The sequence below is a fragment of the Marmota flaviventris genome, chromosome 5, assembly GCF_047511675.1.
Source record: "Marmota flaviventris isolate mMarFla1 chromosome 5, mMarFla1.hap1, whole genome shotgun sequence".
Taxonomy (NCBI): domain Eukaryota; kingdom Metazoa; phylum Chordata; class Mammalia; order Rodentia; family Sciuridae; genus Marmota; species Marmota flaviventris.
In genome coordinates this window covers 115,353,704-115,374,569 of record NC_092502.1, presented here as the reverse complement: position 1 = coordinate 115,374,569, position 20,866 = coordinate 115,353,704, and the positions used below count along the sequence as shown (strand labels likewise).

At 32.3% G+C, this 20,866-nt stretch overlaps 1 protein-coding gene across 1 annotated transcript in view; it reads left to right on the top strand.

Annotated features, from left to right (window-relative positions):
* Rnf180 (ring finger protein 180) overlaps positions 1 to 20,866 on the top strand; it is a 220,515-nt gene that overhangs the window by 198,656 nt on the left and 993 nt on the right. The gene's annotated exons all lie outside the window — the stretch shown is intronic.

Sequence of the window (20,866 nt, the reverse complement as noted above, 5' to 3'; positions counted from 1 at the left end):
CAGACTTTTAAAGAAGAACTAATACCAATCTTCCTCAAACTATTCCACAAAATAGAAAAGGAGGGAACTCTTCAAACACATTCTGAGAAGCTAGTATCACCCTGATACCAAAACCAGAAAAAGACATATCAAGGAAAGAAAATTTTAGACCAATATCCTGATGAACATACATGCAAAAAATCTTAATAAAATATATATCGCATACAAAAACATATTAAAAAGATAAGTGCACCATGATCAAGTGGATTTCATCCCAGGGATGCAAGGTTGGTTCAACATATGTAAATCAATAAATGTAATTTGTCACATAGAGTTAAAGACAACTTTATGATAACCTCAATAGATGCAGAAAAAGCATTTGACATAATATAGCATTTATTCATGTTTAAAACACTAGCAAAAATAGGGATAGAAGGAACATACCTCAACACTGTAAAACTATATATAACAATCCCAAGGCAAACATCATTCTAAATGAAGAGAAACTGAAGAGCATTCCCTCTAAAAACAGGAACAAGGCAGGGATGCCCACTTTTCACCACTTTTATTCAACAGAGTCCTTGAAACTGTAGACAGAGCAATTAGGCAAAAGAAAGAAAGGGATATGAATAGGAAAAGAAGAGTGCAAACTATCTCTGTTTGCTGAGGATATGATTCTATATTTAGAAGATCAAAAAAAAAAACTCCACCAGAAAACTTCTAGAACTTATAAATGAATTCAGCAAAGTAGCAAGTGGCATTGCCTACTCTTTTTCCCTCTCACTTATTTTATTTCTTTTACTGAAGCACAGTGGATTCCCTGGTGCTTCCTCTCTGAAACTCATAAATGACCATCTGTGGTTAATTCACTATTCAATTCTCTTCTGCAATTAGAGGTTCAGTAATAGAAATTGTACATACTTTTGAGTTCTTTATCCATGCAGCTGGATTAATTGAATAAGTGGCCAGAGATTCAGTGTGTAGACTTAGTTCTACATCTTATTCTGAGTACAGAACCCAAAATGTACACTATGGAGGAAACAAGGAGTCCTTCATTCTTCAGGCCAGTTTACCATAAGGCTCTCATTTTTGGGACTGTCAGTGATTGCCTATATTGAAAAGCAGTGTTTGTTTCCCATTTGGCTAGTGATCAATCCACCTAAATCTAGATAATATGGATTTCAAGGTATATTTTGTAGCCCCCTAAAGGGGCTTCTATCCTGCCTCATCATAGTGGATTGTGGATTATCCACCTGAGTTTCCCTACCTTTTCACATGAGGAAAGCAGTGAGAGCTTTGAAGTCTGGGTACCACTTTGCCCAGCTCCAGGAAACATCATTTTTTTCTTTAAATCAATATAATTATATATAATAGTTGCATTCATTTTTAACAAAATCATACATGCAAGGAATTTGATTTAAAAACCCCATCTCGCCCTCTTTTCCACCGCTTCTTCCCCCCACCCCATGCTCCCTTCTCTAAGTCTTTCTTTTACTCACTCATTTATTTTTTTATGTTTCTTTGGTGCTTTCTACATATACATTAAAGTGACTTTTCCTTGGTACATTTATATATGCATATTCCCTCCCCTCTCCCTTCTTTCCTCCCTTTCTCTTGTTCTCCTTCCATTCCACTGATCTTTCCTATATAGCTATGATGTCAATCCCAGTCCCCTGCACACCATCAGCACCACCTTCTTTCCCTTATTTTGATCTAGCTAAGGAAGATCTTGGACATAGTGACATATATAAAGTATGCTCTCTGGCATTCTGAAGAACACAGTAGAAATATTCATATGTCTTACTATGTGAGTTGTCCTTTGTCTTGATAAATATGGCTTATACATAGTTTATTAGATTCATCCTCAGCCTCCCCACTGGGAAAGATTACTTTCCTGCACAAAGCTGTTTCTCAGCCTTGACACATGTTTATCACAAAGCACTGCAATAATCTCAAATTTTATATAAGAAAAAATATCAATTGCTGATGGGACTGCAAATTGGTGTAACCACTATGTAAAGCAGTTTGGAGATTCCTCAGAAAACTTGAAATGGAACTACCATTTGACCCAGCTATCCCACTCCTCAGTTTTTACCCAAAGGACTTATAATCAGCATACTTCAGTGATGCAGCCACTTCAATGTTTATAGCCACCCAATTCACAATAGCTAAACTATGGAACCAACCTAGGTGTCCTTCAGTAGATGAATGGATAAAGAAAATATGATATATATTCAATGGAATATTACTCAGCTTTAAAGAAGAATGAAATTATGACATTTGCCTGTAAATGGATGGAGTTGGAGAATATCATGCTAAGCAAAATAAGCCAATCCCAAAAAACCAAAGGCCAAATGTTTTCTCTAATATGCAGATGCTAATTCACAATAAGGCAGGGGCTACTAGAGAAGAATAGTGTTACCTTAGATTAGGTAGCGGGAAGTGAAGGGAGGGAAGGAGAGGAGATGTGGGGATAGGAATGATAGTAGAACGAAACAGACATTTTTACTTAAGTATATATGTAACTGCATGACCAATATGATTCTACAACAGGTACACTCAGAAAAATGAGAAATTATATCCCATCTATGTATGATATATTCCCTCTAAAATCTGGAAAAAGACAGGGATTCCCTCTCTCACCACTTCTATTCAATATAGTTCTCGAAATACTGGCCGAGCAATAAGACAGACAAAAGAAATTAAAGGCATTAAGATAGGAAAAGAAGAACTTAAATTATCACTATTTGTGGATGATATGATCTTATACCTAGAAGACCCAAAAGGGTCTACAAAGAAACTACTAGAGCTAATAAATGAATTCAGCAAAGTGGCAGGATATAAAATCAACATGCATAAATCAAAGGCATTCCTGTATATCAGTGACAAATCTTCTGAAATGGAAATGAGGAAAACCACCCCATTCACAATATCCTCAAAAAAAAGTAAAATACTTGGGAATCAACCTAACAAAAGAGGTGAAAGATTTATACAATAAAAACTACAGAACCCTAAAGAGAGAAATAGAAGAAGATCTTAGAAGATGGAAAAATATACCCTGTTCATGGATAGGCAGAACTAACATCATCAAAATGGCGATATTACCAAAAGTTCTCTATAGGTTCAATGCAATGCCAATCAAAATCCCAACGGCATTTCTTGTAGAAATAGATAATAGCAAAAGCAATTCTAAGCAGGAAGTGTGAATCAGGCGGTATAGCGATACCAGATTTCAAACTGTACTACAGAGCAATAGTAACAAAAACAGCATGGTACTGGTACCAAAACAGTCGGGGGGACCAATGGTACAGAATAGAGGACACAGAGACCAATCCACAAAATTACAACTATCTTATATTTGATAAAGGGGCTAAAAGCATACAATGGAGGAAGAATAGCATCTTCAACAAATGGTGCTGAGAAAACTGGAAATCCATATGCAACAAAATGAAACTGAATCCCTTTCTCTCACCATGCACAAAAGTTAACTCAAAATGGATCAAGGAGCTTGATATCAAATCAGAGACTCTGTGCCTGATAGAACAAAAAGTTGGCTCTGATCTACATATTGTGGGGTCGGGCTCCAAATTCCTTAATAGGACACCCATAGCACAAGAGTTAAAAACAAGAATCAACAAATGGGACTTACTCAAACTAAAAAGTTTTGTCTCAGCAAGAGAAACAATAAGAGAGGTAAATAGGGAGCCTACATCCTGGGAACAAATCTTTACTCCTCACACATCAGATAGAGCCCTAATATCCAGAGTATACAAAGAACTCAAAAAATTAAACAATAAGAAAACAAATAACCCAACCAACAAATGGGCCAAGGACCTGAACAGAAACTTCTCAGAGGAGAACATACAATCAATCAACAAGTACATGAAAACATGCTCACCATCTCTAGCAGTCAGAGAAATGCAAATCAAAACCACCCTAAGATACCATCTCACTCCAATAAGATTGGCAGCCATTATGAAGTCAAACAACAACAAGTGCTGGCGAGGATGTGGGGAAAAGGGTACACTTGTACATTGCTGGTGGGACTGCAAATTGATGTGGCCAATTTGGAAAACAGTATGGAGATTCCTGGGAAAGCTGGGAATGGAACCACCATTTGACCCAGCTATTGCCCTTCTCGGACTATTCCCTGAAGACCTTAAAAGAGCATACTATAGGGATACTGCTACATCGATGTTCATAGCAGCACAATTCACAATAGCTAGACTGTGGAACCAACCTAGATGCCCTTCAATAGATGAATGGATAAAAAAAAATGTGGCATTTATACACAATGGAGTATTACTCAGCACTAAAAACTGTCAAAATCATGGCATTTGCAGGGAAATGGATGGCATTAGAGCAGATTATGCTAAGTGAAGCTAGCCAATCCCTAAAAAACAAATGCCAAATGTCTTCTTTGATATAAGGAGAGCAACTAAGAACAGAGCAGGGAGGAAGAGCATGAAAAAAGATTAACATTAAACAGGGACGAGAGGTGGGAGGGAAAGGGAGAGAGAAGGGAAATTGCATGGAAATGGAAGAAGACCCTCATTGTTATACAAAATTACATATAAGAGGATGTGAGGGGGAAAGGGGGAAAAAACAAAACAAGGGAGAGAAATGAAGTACAGTAGATGGGGTAGAGAGAGAAGATGGGAGGGGAAGGGAGGGAGGATAGTAGAGGATAGGAAAGGTAGCAAAATACAACAGTCACTAGTATGGCAATATGTAAAAATGTGGATGTGTAACCGATGTGATTCTGCAATCTGTATACGGGGTAAAAATGGGAGTTCATAACCCACTTGAATCAAATGTATGAAATAGGATATGTCAAGAGCTTTGTAATGTTTTGAACAACCAATAATAAAACAAGAACAATAAAATAAATCGCAAAAAAGTACATAAATGCATTATACTGCCATGTATAACTAATTAAAACAAATTTAAAAATAAAATAAGCAATAGGGAGATACACATTAAATAAAATGAATTTAAAATAAGTTTTTTAATAGATTGAAGCAATGTAGTCTACAGTTTCTTCTAAGAAATTTTTTAGTGATTTTTTTTCTTTAGCATTCAGATATAAATGCTTGGAAAACTTAGATTTCTCTTTCACAGTAAGGACACTTCCTACCAATAATATTCATAACACCTGGCATAACACATGCAAAAAGGAATACATTATAAACAATTTGTTTTTCTGCATATATGTTGAAGATTGCTGGGCTGGGTTTGTAACTCAGTGGGAGTTACCTAGCATGTGTGAGGCACTGGGTTTGATCCTCAGCAGCACATAAAAATAAATAAATAAAATAAAGTTATTGCGTCCATCTACAACTAAATTTTTTTAAGATTTTTATATTGCTCATGTTACTAGCCTAAAGTTCATTATGGATCATAGGCCATTCTAAATATGTATATATTTTATAAATTTGTTTTAGAACCCCAAATCCTGAAGTCATGGAAGGAATTTTTGTTCTACTTTTTTTGCTAAAGGAATGGTTATATTTGCACATATTTTTCAAAATTATATTTAATAATCAACTTCTAGGATATTGACAGTTTGCCATTGTTTATTCCATAGAGGAACTAAAATGTAAGCTACTCAGACTCATTTCAATCATTCAAGTGAATATTTAGCTTGATGGTACTAATAAAGAAGTGAAGAAATTCCAGGAGAGATAACCACCAGCAGTCATAATCTTAATCCAAAACCTCAGGAATGGGGCGCTCCAAAAATAGAACAACTACAAAATAAGACCACTGTTGTGAAACAACTTTACATCTCATCTTGGAAAATTCCAAAGTCTCAGTTAACTTTGACAAATGAAAAAGACAATATTTAAATAAATACTTATTTAAATAAATTTAATAATAAATGTTTAATAAGGACATACATAAATATTTGTATATTTGTTTATCACAGGAGGGAACAAAAGAGCTAAGCTTTAGTTTTCTTTTATTTTTTGAAGGAAAATAATTCTCAGTATTAGCTTCTATTCTTTCACAGTTGTGACTTTAAATGCATCCCAATGTCTTGGGAATATCCCAGACAAATTAATTTGGAATCTCTGGAGATGGGTCTCAAACGTCAATATTATTTAAAACTCCTCAGATAATTTCAGTGTGCAGCCAAATTACCAAGATTAATAGACACTGTTCTCAAAGCTGATTAGAATTGTGGACATAAAGCAAAAAAGAATGGTGCACTCAGAATGGAAAGATACTTTTGATTATTTTCTGACTTCTAGGCAGTGATATAACTGAAGTATTATGAAAAGATGAAATTTATCTGAGGGATTACAATGCTATAAATAAAAGAGATGAACAGTTGCCGCAGTCCGGCTGGCAAAATAACCAGGAGGTGACAGGCAACTTGAAGGTTGAAGCGGGAACTGCTTTATTGCGGGGAAACTCAGCGGGAACTGAGGGGGAACTCAAGGTAGCGGGTACCCAAGGTAGCGGAAGCCGCCTTATTGCGGAACAGCAGAGGTATATATACCTAACTGATTACACACAGCTTGACTCATTAGCATCATCTAGATACAGCAGTCAGCCAATAAGGAATCCCCATCATCTTAATGGCTCCGTGGCATTGCCTCACAAACCACTCCTCCTGGCAAACTGCCAGGCGCCATCTTGACTTGATTTGTGGTTCCCACAAATAGTTGTTTGTTTTATACAGAAACAAAGTTAACTCTGGCATAATACACTGACAGTTAATAGTGCATGACAAGTGTCCACTTGTTTTAGTCAGGGAATACAAATTTAATTGAAACTGCAGTGCAAACTGAAGAAATCTGCAAGTGATTGCACAAATTATAGAGTTTAGTCAATATGCTAAAAGCAACACTGTTCTGGGGAAAATGCCATGGGATTTGAAAGACCACAATTGTCCACAGTGTTTCAATATCTAAGACATTATATTTTCTTGTATTTATATCCATAAATACATTTTAAAATCCGAAAAGAAAGAAAGAACAAACGAAGAAGAAAGTGGCTAAAAATTTGATATCAAGGTATTCCAGGAAGAGGAAAAGAAGTCCCAAAATGAAAAGCAGCAATATCTGAAGAAGAGAAGAGGGATAGTCCCAACATCTTTCCTTTTGGAAACTTTGGGAACATGAGAAATATGTTAATGATTTCAAGATAAGCTTGAAAGTTTCCATCCTTTTCTGCCAGTTAACGGAGCTACTCCATGATTTACCCTAGCACAGTTATAGATTCATCTTTCATTTTTATACACATGATGTAGGACTTTATATGGTTTAACAAAAAGGAATATAAAATAAGATGTATAACCATATATTTCAACAGCTATTACAGTATTAGCCCATTAAAATTAATAGGGTAACATGAAAACTTTTTAGTTTGTGTAGATTCATAATTTGCTACTGAAACTTGCAAATAGCCAGTTTAACACTTGGAGTCTTTACCTTCACTAATATAAAGCTTGTATTATAATTAACCAAAGCAGCTTAAGATTTTATTAACTCAAACCAAGTGTTGGTTTCAAAAAAAAAACTTCATAACTATGCTGGAAATTAAGTGATTTTTATTAGTAAAATATTACTATATATACATGTTTTAACTTTTCTAAAATTATATTGTAACAATTAAAGGTTTTGTTAATAAATATTATTTTTTCAAAAAGACCATCATTTTGCTAGTATAATTGAAATATTACTAATAATAATACATTATCAATTAAGATACATATAATACTGAATTTCTCATGTGCTGCTTTAGAGGTAGATTGAATATAATGAGGCAAGATTATATATAAATTTTATATTTTGTATTATAATCTGAAAATATTTGGTTTCTGTCCCATTTTTTCCTTCAATCCTACATCTAAATATCCTTTTATCCTAACATAGCAAAAAGAGAACATTAATATATACCATAGGGGCTAGTTTTCTTTTGTTCCTTCTTTCTAGGCTGAGAAAAAGGCCATTGGATAATTTCTCAAAATATTCCAGAGAGAATTTAAATGACTTGAAACTCTAAATTCACCCTGAAATAGGCATAATACTTTTGTTATTTTATTCTAAATTCTTTTTTATGGTATATCCTAAGAGTTTTCATATGGGGGTCTAATAGGTTAATAAGTCACTTTTTAAATTTATATAAAATCTGGTAGCTATCTAATGATGTTTTCAAGCTGAATTTAGTAATATGACTTCCTGTTAGTAGGCACTGACTGTTAAGAACACCAGTAGAATTCTGAAAGATGAGACATAGCTGAAGCAAAAATACTTTTTTTAACCTTTAAAAAGGAGAATAATCTCTCAAGCAGATAAAAAATATATATATTTCCTAAATTTAATTGTCATTAAATTAATGGAGTCTGACTTTTCTAAACAGCATTTCCTATTAGCATGATATCCAAAATACTTAACAACTAGTAACATAAAATCTCTAAATAAATAAAAAATTCTAATTCTCTGAACAACTATTTAAAAAACTAATTTCTAAGTGATGACAATTTATAGAATGAATTACTTACCAAATCATTGTAATAATATTATGTAAATAATTTTTGCTTAACATGGATATTACTATTCAAATGATGCTTTGCCTGAGCTATAAGATAAACTTCCAAATAATATTTAATTATTAGTTTAACAGTGCATGGATCATTTTCTTAACTCCTCAGTTTTAAAAATACATTGAAAACTTACCCCTATAGTGTTTCTAAAAGGGTATTTATTGGTCATTTTTAACCCAATGCTGCTGAACATTAGCATGTCTGACCAGAAGCAAATCCTCCAATTTATTGTAACAAATACACTTCCGTATGTTTCCAAATGTCTGCATATCATCACTGGAGAAAAACTGAGGTGACAATGAGGTTAAAACATTAATAGGAATGCTAACTTTTAATGTGAAAGGATTTTAAAATGAGATATTTATATATCCACACAAAATAGATATAATGATTTTGATAAATTTGAAATATTTTTGTATAAAGTGTCAGGCTACTGAGAGAAAAATTTTAAATTGTCTTATACACTTGAAATATCTGAAATTTATATTACTGTAATAGATAAATAAATAGCCAGTGGCTTAGCTCCATCACTTAACTTATATGTGACCCATGACATTCCATCTAAACTCCTTGCCTAGGGCTTCTTGTTTTTTTAATCTATAAAATAGGAAAGATATCTATCCTGAATGACTTACTGATAATTAGAAAGATTCAGTACACTTTGTTTCTCTGTTTTATAACATATAAATGAGGGTCTTTTGCATAATTTCCTGATAAGAGAGACTTGTAATATTTTACAAATTAAATTTAACAGCTAAAATCATGAGGCTAAGGTTACTGTTAAAATTTTACCAATGAATTAAAATATTATTATATAGTTATTTTGTTAAAAAGATCTTTAATTCTGTGTCTAAAATTATTCTATTAAAATCTAATTCCTAGCCGGGCATGGTGGCACATGCCTGTAAGCCAAGCTGCTCCAGAGGTTGAGACAGGAGGATGGCAAGGTCAAAGCCAGCCTCAGCAAGGGCATGGTGCTAAGCAACTTAGTGAGACCCTGTCTCTAAATAAGATATAAAATAGGGCTGGAGATGTGGCTCAGTGTTAGAGTGCCCCTAAGTTCAATTCCTGGTACCAATAAAAAAAAATCTAATTCCTTATTAGAATAAGATGTACTCATGTTTGTATAAATATGTCAATATATACACTACTATCATGTGTAACATGACAAGAACAAATTTTTAAAATCTTACAATATAAAATACGATTCAATTCAACATAGATTTTAAAATATTAAAGTAAAACAAATTGACAAATATTAGGGATTATATTTATCCAAATCTTAGAAAGCAAACACTCAAAAGTAATCTCACTAAATGATTTCACAATTGCTGTTTAATTACCTTTTAATAGAAAAATGACCTTCTGGTGTTGCTCTGACAGCAACAGAAATAAATAAAAGCAAATTATGCTTAGCCTAATTCATATCTCTGAGGTCAAACAGAAATAGAATAATATAAGTCAGAATCCATGTGTAGAAATGTAAATATAATACTATTTTATATAACTTAAATGAAAGTATTATAATACCCCAAAACTAAGGAAAAATTAAAATAGGTAAATCCACATTTATTTTTGGTACTTAAAGTAATAAAAATCAAAAAAGCATGGCAATACCACAAAACTAGTCATTATATATTTTAAAAGACTGATACCATACAAAGTATCAACTGACCAAGACAGGAGGAGTCTAGAAGTCTATATAGAAGGAAAATTGAGAAATACACAAATATGTGGAAATTACACAACACATTCTTCAACAACCAGGTAAGTCAAAGGAGAATAAACAGGGAAAATTGGAAAATACCTAGAGCTGAATGAAAATAAAAATATACCAAGCATTTATTAAAAACATATAATCATATATTATACATATAATCATATAATATTATATATTATAATATATAATATCAAACTAAGTGGTAAAAAAGTCCAACATAAAAACAAGGAAAGGTTGCCTGCTTTCACCACTATTGTACAATGTACTGGAAGTTCTAGCCTAAACAATTAGGGAACAAAAATAAATAGAATCCAAACTGGAAAATTAAAAAAAAATCATCTCTTAAAAACTAATAGAGCTAATAAATTTGGCAACACTTCAGGTTACAAGATCATAACACACAAAAAATCATTTCTGTACACCAGTGAAAAACAATCCCAAAAGATTATTAAAAATGAAATTCCTTTTACATTCACATCTAAAAGAATAAAATACCTAGGATTTTTTATTTGGGGGGGGGGTGTTTGCTTGATTGGTTCATTGATTTTTGTTTTGTTTGGGGGTTTTGTTTTTGTTTTGATTGGACCCCAAATTTTTACCAAGGAATAATTTTAACCAGAGATATAACAGATGTACACACTGAAAACTAAAACACATTGTTGAAATTAAAGACACTCCAAATAATGGAAAGATATCCCATGTTGATAGATTATAATTGTAATGCAAAAAAAAGTACACGTATAAAGACATGAATTGGCGTGAACATACTTTATATACAAAGATATGAAAAATTATGCTCTATATGTGTAATAAGAATTGTAATGCATACCTCTGTTGTGTATTTAAAAAATAAAATCAATTAAAAAAAGGATATCAATATTACCCAAAGCTAGTCACAGATTCAGTGCATTCCCTATCAAAATTTCAACATCTTCATTTGAACAAATGGAAAGCCTGATTCTCAAATTCATATACAATTTCAAAGGACCCTGAATAACAATAGCAACAACAACAAAAAAACTCTTTAAAAAAGTATAGTGTTCACTATTTTAAAACATACAACAAGCAACAGTAATCAAAACAGCATGATACTAGTGTAAGGACAGATACATATACCAATGGAATAGAACATCAAGACATAAACCATATGTCTATGACCAACTGATTTTTGGCAGTATGCTAATTAAGTTCATTCAATGGGGAAAGAATAGCCTCATCAACAAATAATTCTAGGACAATTGGGCTTACATATGGAAAAGAATAAATTTAATTCTCTACAGCATATTATAAAAAATTAATTATATGTGGTATATATGTATTGAAATATCACACAGTATCCAATAAATTTGTATATCATATGTTCATTAAAAGCATATGTATTATTAAATATAACTAAATGGAAAATTAACTCTAAATAGACCAATAACCTAAATATAAGAACTAAAACCCATGCAAGTCTTCAAATAAAATGTAACAGTTAATCTTTATGACAGGTAATGACACCAAAATTACAGGTAACAAAAGAAAATAATAAGGTCAACTTCATCAAACTTTAAAATTTTGAGCAAAACACATTTATTAAGAAAATAATAAAGGTAACATGACAACTACAGAGAGGGAGAAATTATTTGCAAATGACGTACCTGATGAAAAGTCAATACCCAGAATATAAAGAAATCCTGCAACTAAATAGTGAGAAGGAAAGCAAATCAATTTTTTAAATGGGTCAAGTACTTGAATAAACATTTCTCCAAAGAAAATAAACAAATGGCCAAGAAACATAATATGAAAAGATACTCAACATCATTTATCAGCAGGAAAATGGAAACCAACACAATAAGAAGGTTCAAATATGTTAAGATAGTAATAATAATAGGAAAATAAGTGTTGGCAAGAAAATGAAACCCTTCACCTTGCTGGTAGAAATGTAAAATGGCATAACTCACTGTGAAAACAGGAGGGTCCTCAAAAAATTAAATATAGAATTACTGCATGACTATGCAGTTCTACCCCTAAATACATATGCAAAGAATTGAAAAATGAACTCAAACAGATGCTTATATGTTGATGTTCATTGCTGCATTATTCACAATAGCCAAATGGGAGAAACATCCCAAGTTTCTAGTAGCTTCCAAGTCTCTATTAGTTGTTGAATGGATAAACAAAATGTGATAGATAGATAAATTGATTTAAAAGCAACAAAATGCATAAAAACAGATGCAGTTCTGCAATATGGACAAGTCTTGAAAACATTATATAAGAGAAATAAGCCAGACACAGTGTTCTATGATTCCATTTAACATGAGGGGATGTAGAACAGGCAAATTCATAGAGACAGAAAGATTAGAAATTACCAGGGTTTCAGGAAAGGGGGAAACAGGGAATTATTGCTTAATGACTGTTGTTACTCTTTTGGGAAATTTTGGAAATATACAATAATGATGGCTGTGCACTCTTGTGAATGTAATTAATACAACTAATTGGATTATATGCTTACATGATTAAAATGTCAAGCTTCTATATATATTTTGCCCAACAAAAGTATTTTTTAAAAAAATAACATTGTATTTCTCACCTGATTATAGAATCAAAACATTTTTAAACTTGATAATTTAGCCTCACACTTTATAAACTATATTGAAATTTAAGTGGGTATTCTAGAGTTAAAAGTAATCTGTTATAAATCTTAAATTTTTCAGTATAAAAGGTTAATTTTTACAGGGTTAATACATTTGATTCTGGGGGCCTAAAGACATAGAAGATGAAGTTGACATTTAAAATCTATTTGCTAACTTTTCAACTATATTAACACAGCAACTCTATACCTATTTGTGTCTATAAATATATCACTCCACCCCTGCTAAGACCTACTTATGTCAATCAAGTTTTGACACAACAAAATTCTTATGTAATATGAATAATACAGAAGAGTAAAATACTGTGCTTTTAAACCTTTTGTCTGTCCCAGCACACATGAATAAGAGGCTATGTCTCCTTTTTAATACTGATTTTAGGGCTCTCAGAATTAAGCTGTAAAGGATATTTTTTACAGAATTACAAAATATCTTTCCCATTTATGAATCATAATATTCCATTTCTGATGAAAATACATTGCAAAGGCTTGATTTGGGACATTCTCCAAAACTATGCCAGTTACTACTTATATTATCTTAAAGTCCATGCTTATCTGCAGGCATTATCCATCCACCCAACAAATACATTGAGTATTCACTGAAAGCACAGGGCAAGCTGCAGAAGTAGCAAAAAATTAGTGAAATAACTTGTTAATAGTCTGTCTCTGAGAATAGATTCAAAATAAGAAATCCCACTTGGTGGTCTTTAGTAAAGATAAATTTGTTCCATATGCATAGAAAAAACATCATAGCCTCCCCGCCCCCTAAAATATGAGAGAAATCCTTCTGAGACAAAATTCTTTTTATAAAATAAAATTTAAGATGAAACAGAAGTAACTTTTTGGTTCTGAAATGCTCGTAATTTTTTTATGTTCTTTCTAAACCTGATAGCAACTTAAGAGATTTTCTTCACAGATTTTTCTTGCTCTTTGATTTCACTACAATTAATTTTTCCAGAGGGTTTTTTTTTCAGTCATGTGAGAAACCAAGCAGATTCAACTTCCTTTTTTGTCACCCTTTACTTGAGTTGATTTATAAGTTACTTTATTATTTTCAGCCAGAATTTATAGTAACATTGAAATAATTTTACCTGAACCGATAGATGCTCTGCTCCATATCATTCTAAACTTTTGGGATGCAAAGAGCACCCTTTTTCCAGTACATTTCTGGTTGTTGTGGTAGAAGAAGGACCCCTGCAGCATCTTAAACCGATAAATGTTTCTACACATTAATGACACGAATTATTCATTAGACAGTAATTTTCACTGGTCATGCCTAATTTCCAAGTAGAAGGGAAGTACAAGTAAACCACATACTTAGACTAGAATATTTGTGAAGAGTCTTCAGTATATCAAACCTATGAAATTTTTTAGTTCAATTCATTTGAAAAAATGGATATACTGAATAATATTGTATAAAATTTACCAAGAATGACTCAAGAACTAGAATACATGAGTAAACCTCAACAACTCTTAAAGATATCAACTGGTATTAAAATCTGCCTCTATGCCTGAAAAGACTATATAATATAGGCCCAAATGGTTTTACAGGACTAGGGATTAGTTCAGAGGTAAAGCATTTGTCTAGCATTTGTGAGGCTCTGGGTTTAATCCCCAGTACCAAAAACAAACAAACAAAAAATAGTTTTTCAGGTTAAATTTTCCAAACCTCCTATGATTCTATTTTTATGCAAACTATTTCAGAAACTATAGATATCATAAGGTTACCAATATCAAAAACTGCTAAATGTCAGAAATTTTATCCCATTTGGAAGTAATTCAGGCAGTTTCATGTGTACTGGCAGAAAACACAAGACTCATGAGTCAGAGACAAAATGCATTTTCATCACTCACAGCATTAGCCAAACTGGCAGCATTTGTAATAGGTAGAACTCCATTTCCCACAGGGTATCAAAAATAGGACTAGATTATATCTATACATGATGTGGTGAGTTACATCAGAGAACTCTGAGCTTACAAAACTCAAATCTTTTATGACAGGCATTAAATGTACTATGTTCCAAAACAATGCACAAACCTGCCCTGTGTTACAAAGGGAGATCATTTATTTTCTGTTTGCTATATAAATACTTTTGAAAAGACAGTCTAGGACAAAGGCAGTTAGTACCTGCTTGTAAGATGTATGGAGACACACACATACATCCATGGGGAATTGTTACCTAACATGTTTTATGAATCCAATAAAAAATATTATAGGCTAATCTTCCTTTTATACATGCATAAAACCCCGTGTAGAATATAACAGGCTGATTCTATCAATGTATAGATGTCAATATGTCCATATAGACTTTGTCTAGGAATGAAGGAATGATGAAACATGGGAAAATATCATTTTAATAGACTTTTTAAAAAATTATCCAACATTAGAAAAATCTAGTTGAATTCATCACATTAACAGATTAAAGAAAGAAACATATGAACGAACATCTTGATAGATAGAAATTATTTTGACTTTGATAATGAGTATGTAGCATATTGGCATTAGAATCTAAACCTTTACATTCCTTGAAAAGTATAATTTTCACTACAATATGTTTTTCCCACTAGAATATATGTCATAAAAAATAAGACAGGGCAAAAAATAAATTAAGAATGAGGTATGTATCTTTACTTTAAAATAGAATAGTTTAAACAGACTAAAAATATTAGGTGCTGTTTAAACCTGGTCTTAAAACAGAGAAATTATCAGCTTATGACAAATAGGAGGTTATATGAAGTCTAGAGAAGTGAATTCCTTGTACAGAAACTTCTCACTTCACTAACTCCAGTATACATATTTTTCTGGGATAACATGTTTGTAGATATTAAAATACATATAATGACTCTTGTTATAATAGTATTAGGTATACTGTCTCCTAGACCATGATTTTAAGTGGGGGTAAAAATTTGTTCTTGGGAGACCAGAAAACAAACAAACAAAAAACAGACCAAAAAACAACCTTAGATATAACAGTCGTTTGTGGCCCCCAGAAACTCAAGCCTACCAAGCAAAATCCTTTCTCTACTATTTATTTCTTTTATTGAAAACAAATTAAGTTTATATTAAATTTAATTTAAATTTATTATTTACTTAAATTAAAATAATTTAAAATAAATTAAATCTAACTTAATTTATCTCCGTAACCACTGAAACACATACACAACCTTTTTATTTTTTCTTTGAGTAAGTTGCTTAGGGACTCCCTAAGTTGCTGAAGCTGGCCTCAAACTTGTGATCCACCTGCCTCCACCTCCTGAGTCACTGGGGTTACTATCATACATCAACACACCTGGCTAGATTGAGGCTCTTTAAGAAAAATACCAGGTCTAAAAATATCTTTAAGTCTTCATTCACTGAAATATTTAATAAATTCTATAGTTTCAATATATGATATTCTGATATCTATATTTAAAGTTAACAACTTAGAAAAATCAACTCAAGTTTGAAAGAAACAGTTACGCATCACTTTGTTTGTACAAAAAATAAATATCTTATTGATTCACAAAAGATACCCATAGTATGAAAAGCAAATATCAGCTATAAAAGGTAGCTTTCTTCTTATAATAAAACTACAGGTAACAATAGTAATTATAGTAAAATAATGAAAATGTAACATTATTAAACATTTAATGTAGATCAGACGTACTTGACATGTATTAATTCATTTCATCCTCATAACAGCCCATTGAATTCAATATTTTCATTATCATTTTATAGTGGAACCTGTATTTAATCACTGGGGTTGGTACTCTGACCATTTTTCTAATGTTATAATTGATCTGATTCCTACCAAATAACAGTATTTATGATGTGTTTTTCATTTAGTCTGACTTTGAAATGAAATTACTAACATTCCAAGGAATTTATAGCTTTTCAAATCCTAAAACACATTATAAATACCTATTCACTCCATCCTCACCTAAAAAAAATTTAAAGAAATTAATTAGCCAATGATCATTATCCACTTTACCTATAAAAAACCTTTTTGGGGGCTGGGGCTCTGGCCCAGGAGAGAACTCTTGGCTGGCATGCAGGAGGCCCTGGTTTCTATCCCCCATAACTGCTGCACCACCCTCCCAACAAAAATAAAAATAAAAACCTGTTGACTAAACCAGAAAGAGACAACATGTGATGCCAAGACTTCTGGCATCACATCTGGAAATTTTCTAATCAGTGTCATCTTCTCTCCCTCCTCTACCAGGAAAGGAAATTAGCCCTACAAGGACACTTTTACAGTGGAAGTAGTTATGCCAGGATGAGAATAATGGAGCTGCCCTGGGGAAACCAGCATGTATGGTCATCCTATTTATAATGCTTCATCTTTTGTACCTTATCTACTCACAGCTCTACTGCTTTCTGTAACTATACAATTCATATTATTACTCCTATGATCAAAACAGCTGAAATTTTGAATCTGAAGATGCTAAAGCCTATACATAATACCTATGCACAGACAAAAATCATATTTTTATAATAATTTCCAATAACAATGTGACTTTATCTCTAGTCTGTATTAATGAAGAAGCTTTTAAAAAGTATATAAACTACTTTGAGAATATTTGTGTTGACACATTAGAGAAACATTTAAATATGAGAAAAACTATATATGTCCTTTCCCCTTTCCTCTTCAAATATTGACTGTAGTTATGAAAACAGTAGTTTGGTAGAAATTCTGTTAGGATTGAAATTCCCTTATCTAGTGCTCTCCCAAATAGAATGTCCAAGGTTAGGTGCAAATCATTTCATTGAAATGTGGAAATATAACATTAAAATTTTTGTGTATATAAATAGAAAAATATAAGTTTCTGTAATATTTGCTGAAGCCTGACACTAACATTCTTACACGTCACCATTGTATGTAATGTTAGCTGAGGAGAAACTGGAAATTAAACAACACAGAAGGACTGACTTCACTAGTTTGCTTATTTTCCACATGTTGCAATACATTGAACTTCATAAATGCCAAGTTAACTGGATTATATTATCTAGTTATAGCTATACTACCAGCACAACAGGATTTAGGCAGAATCATGTAAAGAAATCAGTTTAAAGATAATACTAATAATGTCAGCCAACAAAAGTAAAAAACAAAAATGGTAATTTGGCTTTTTGTCAACTATAAATATTAATAATTAAAAATTAAATCAGTGCAGATAAAGCCTTTGACAAAACTCAGCACCCATTCATGATTAAAAAAAAACTATTGAAGAAACTAGGGATAGAAGGAAAGTACCTCAATATCATAAAGGCTATATGCAAAAAAAAAAAAAAAAAAAGCCAACCTTATAGTAGATGGGGAAAAACTGAAAGAATTTCTTTCAAAACCTGTAACATGACAAGGAAATCCACTCTCACCACTCCCCTTTAACATGGTATAGAAATTCTAGCCAGAGCAATTAGGCAAAAGGGATTAAAAATAGGAAAGAAAAAGGTCAAATTATCATTGTTTACAAATGATATGATTCTATACTTATAGATCAAAAAATGCCACCAAAAGACTAGTGGAGCTAATAAACAAATCTAGCTAAGTAGCAGTTACAAAATCAACCTAAAAATTCAGTAACTTCCCCATACACTACAAATGAATCTTCTGAGAAGAAATCAAGCAAACAGTCCCATATACAATATTCTCCAAAAAATCTTTTTAAAACCTAGGAATTAAATCAAGGCAGTGAAAAACCCCTACAATGAGAATGATAGAAATTGAAGACGACACAAAAAAAATGGAAAGACCTCCCATGGTTGTGGATAGGCAGAATTAATATTGTTAAAATGGCCATACTACCAAAAGCAATATACAGATTCAATGAAAGCCCCATCAAAATATCAATGACATTCTTCACAGAACTAGAAAAATAAGTCTTAAAATTCACTTGGAAGAAGAATATACCCAGAATAGTCAAAGCATTTCTAATTCAAAAAAAAAAAAAAAAGGCAGCACAATACCTGACTTCAAATTATACTAGAACTTAGTAACAAAAACTGCTTGGTACTAGCATAAAGAGGGACACAGACTAGTGGTAAAGAATAGAAGACACAGAAACAAACCCACACAGATACAGTCATCTGATCCTGGACAAAGGTGCCAAGAACATACATGGAAGAAAAGACAACTTTTTTAACAAATGGTACTAATTATCTATACCTAGAAGAATGAAACTAGATCCCTATCTCTGACCTTGCACCGAAGTCAATTCAAAGTCCTCAGAATTAGACCAGAAAGTTGGTGATTCACAGAGAAAATGTAGGATCAACACTCCAGCATCTAGACACAGGCAACAACTTTCTCAGTAGGACTCCTAAAACTCAAGAAATAATGCCAAGAGTTAATAATTAGGATGGCACCAAATTTAAAAGCTCTTCACAGTAAACAAGAATGTGAAGAGAAAAACTAGAGAATGCGAGAAAACTCTTTCCTAGCTCCTCTTTAAACAGAGGATTAATATCTGGAATATAAAAGAATTCCAGAAACTTAACACCAAAAAAATACAAATGACCAACAAATATATGAAAAAATGTTCAGTATCCCCAGAAAGCGGGGAAATACAAATCAAGACTACGCTGAGATTTCATCTGCACTCCAGTCAAAATGCCAGCAGTCAAGAATAAAAATAGTAAATGCTAGAGAAGATATGAGAAAAAAAGGAACAACTTTATACTCTTGGTGGAATTGTAAATTAGTACAACCACTATGGAAATCAGTGTGGAGCTTCCTTAGAAGACTAGAAATGGAACCACCGTATGAACCACCATCATCTATATCACTCCTTGGTATTTATCCTAAAGAATTAAAGTCATCATAATATAGTGATACATGCATACCCATGTTTATATCAGCACTATTCATAGTAACCAAACTATGGATGGAATCAGCCTAGTGTCTATCAAAGACTGAACAGATAAAGAAAATGTGGTATATAAACAAAATGGAGTTTTATTCATCCATAAAGCAAAATCATATTTGCCAAATTATATTGTTATATTGTGCGTGTGAATATGAAACAACAGATTCCACTATTATGTACTATTATAATGCACCAATTTTAAAAATATGGGAAAAAACAAATCAAATGTGCTAGGAAGTCAGATAAAAACAATTAGAAATTATCAAAAACCTATTTGAAATTTATATTCTAAAATATCACTAATTTATTTTTATCTCATCCTTTCATGTTTTAAATATACATAATACAAATGAATATAATAAAATTAAACATATATAAGCAGCAAAATGGGAATGTTCTTGATTAAAGAGGTTAGACTTTAACCATACTGATGCCGAGGTGAGTCTGAGTAAGCAGCCTGATGTAGAGCATACCATTTAACATTACTCAATTATTAAAATGGAAGAAACAGAATTTCCTTCCAGCTAAACCCTCATAGAACCTTTACCACCAGATTCATTAGGATATGCCAGAATTATTTTTTTTTCTGCTGTTTATTGTGCAGTCTCATTCTTATACAAATAAACTCAGAAATTCTTAAAAGTGGACAATAGATAAGAAAAAGGGGTTTACATCACAGCTTTTTCACTGCTGTGATGTAAAGGTCCAACCAGAAAAATGTGGAGGAAGAAAAGTTTGTTTGGGAGCTCATGGTTTCAGAGCTCACATGATGATCAGGAAGCAGAGACTCCACGTGTCAGATACAAATATGTACCTCAAGCCACACCCCAATTCCACCTTCTCCAACCATACCCTACCACTCAGTTACCATTTAATTAATCCCAATCAGGAGATTAATTCAGTGATTGGGTTAAGACTCTCACAGGCCTATCATTTCTCCTCTGAACCTTCTTGCATTGTCTCACATGTGAGCTTCTGGAGGACACCTCACATCCAAACCATAACAAAAGGTTAATAATGAGTTTATCACACAAGAGTGAGATCCTAAATAGAATAAGGAATTTTTAATGTATGTATATTCTTCCAAAATACATTCTATTATCATGTAAAACTAAAAATAAAAAAGAATACATTC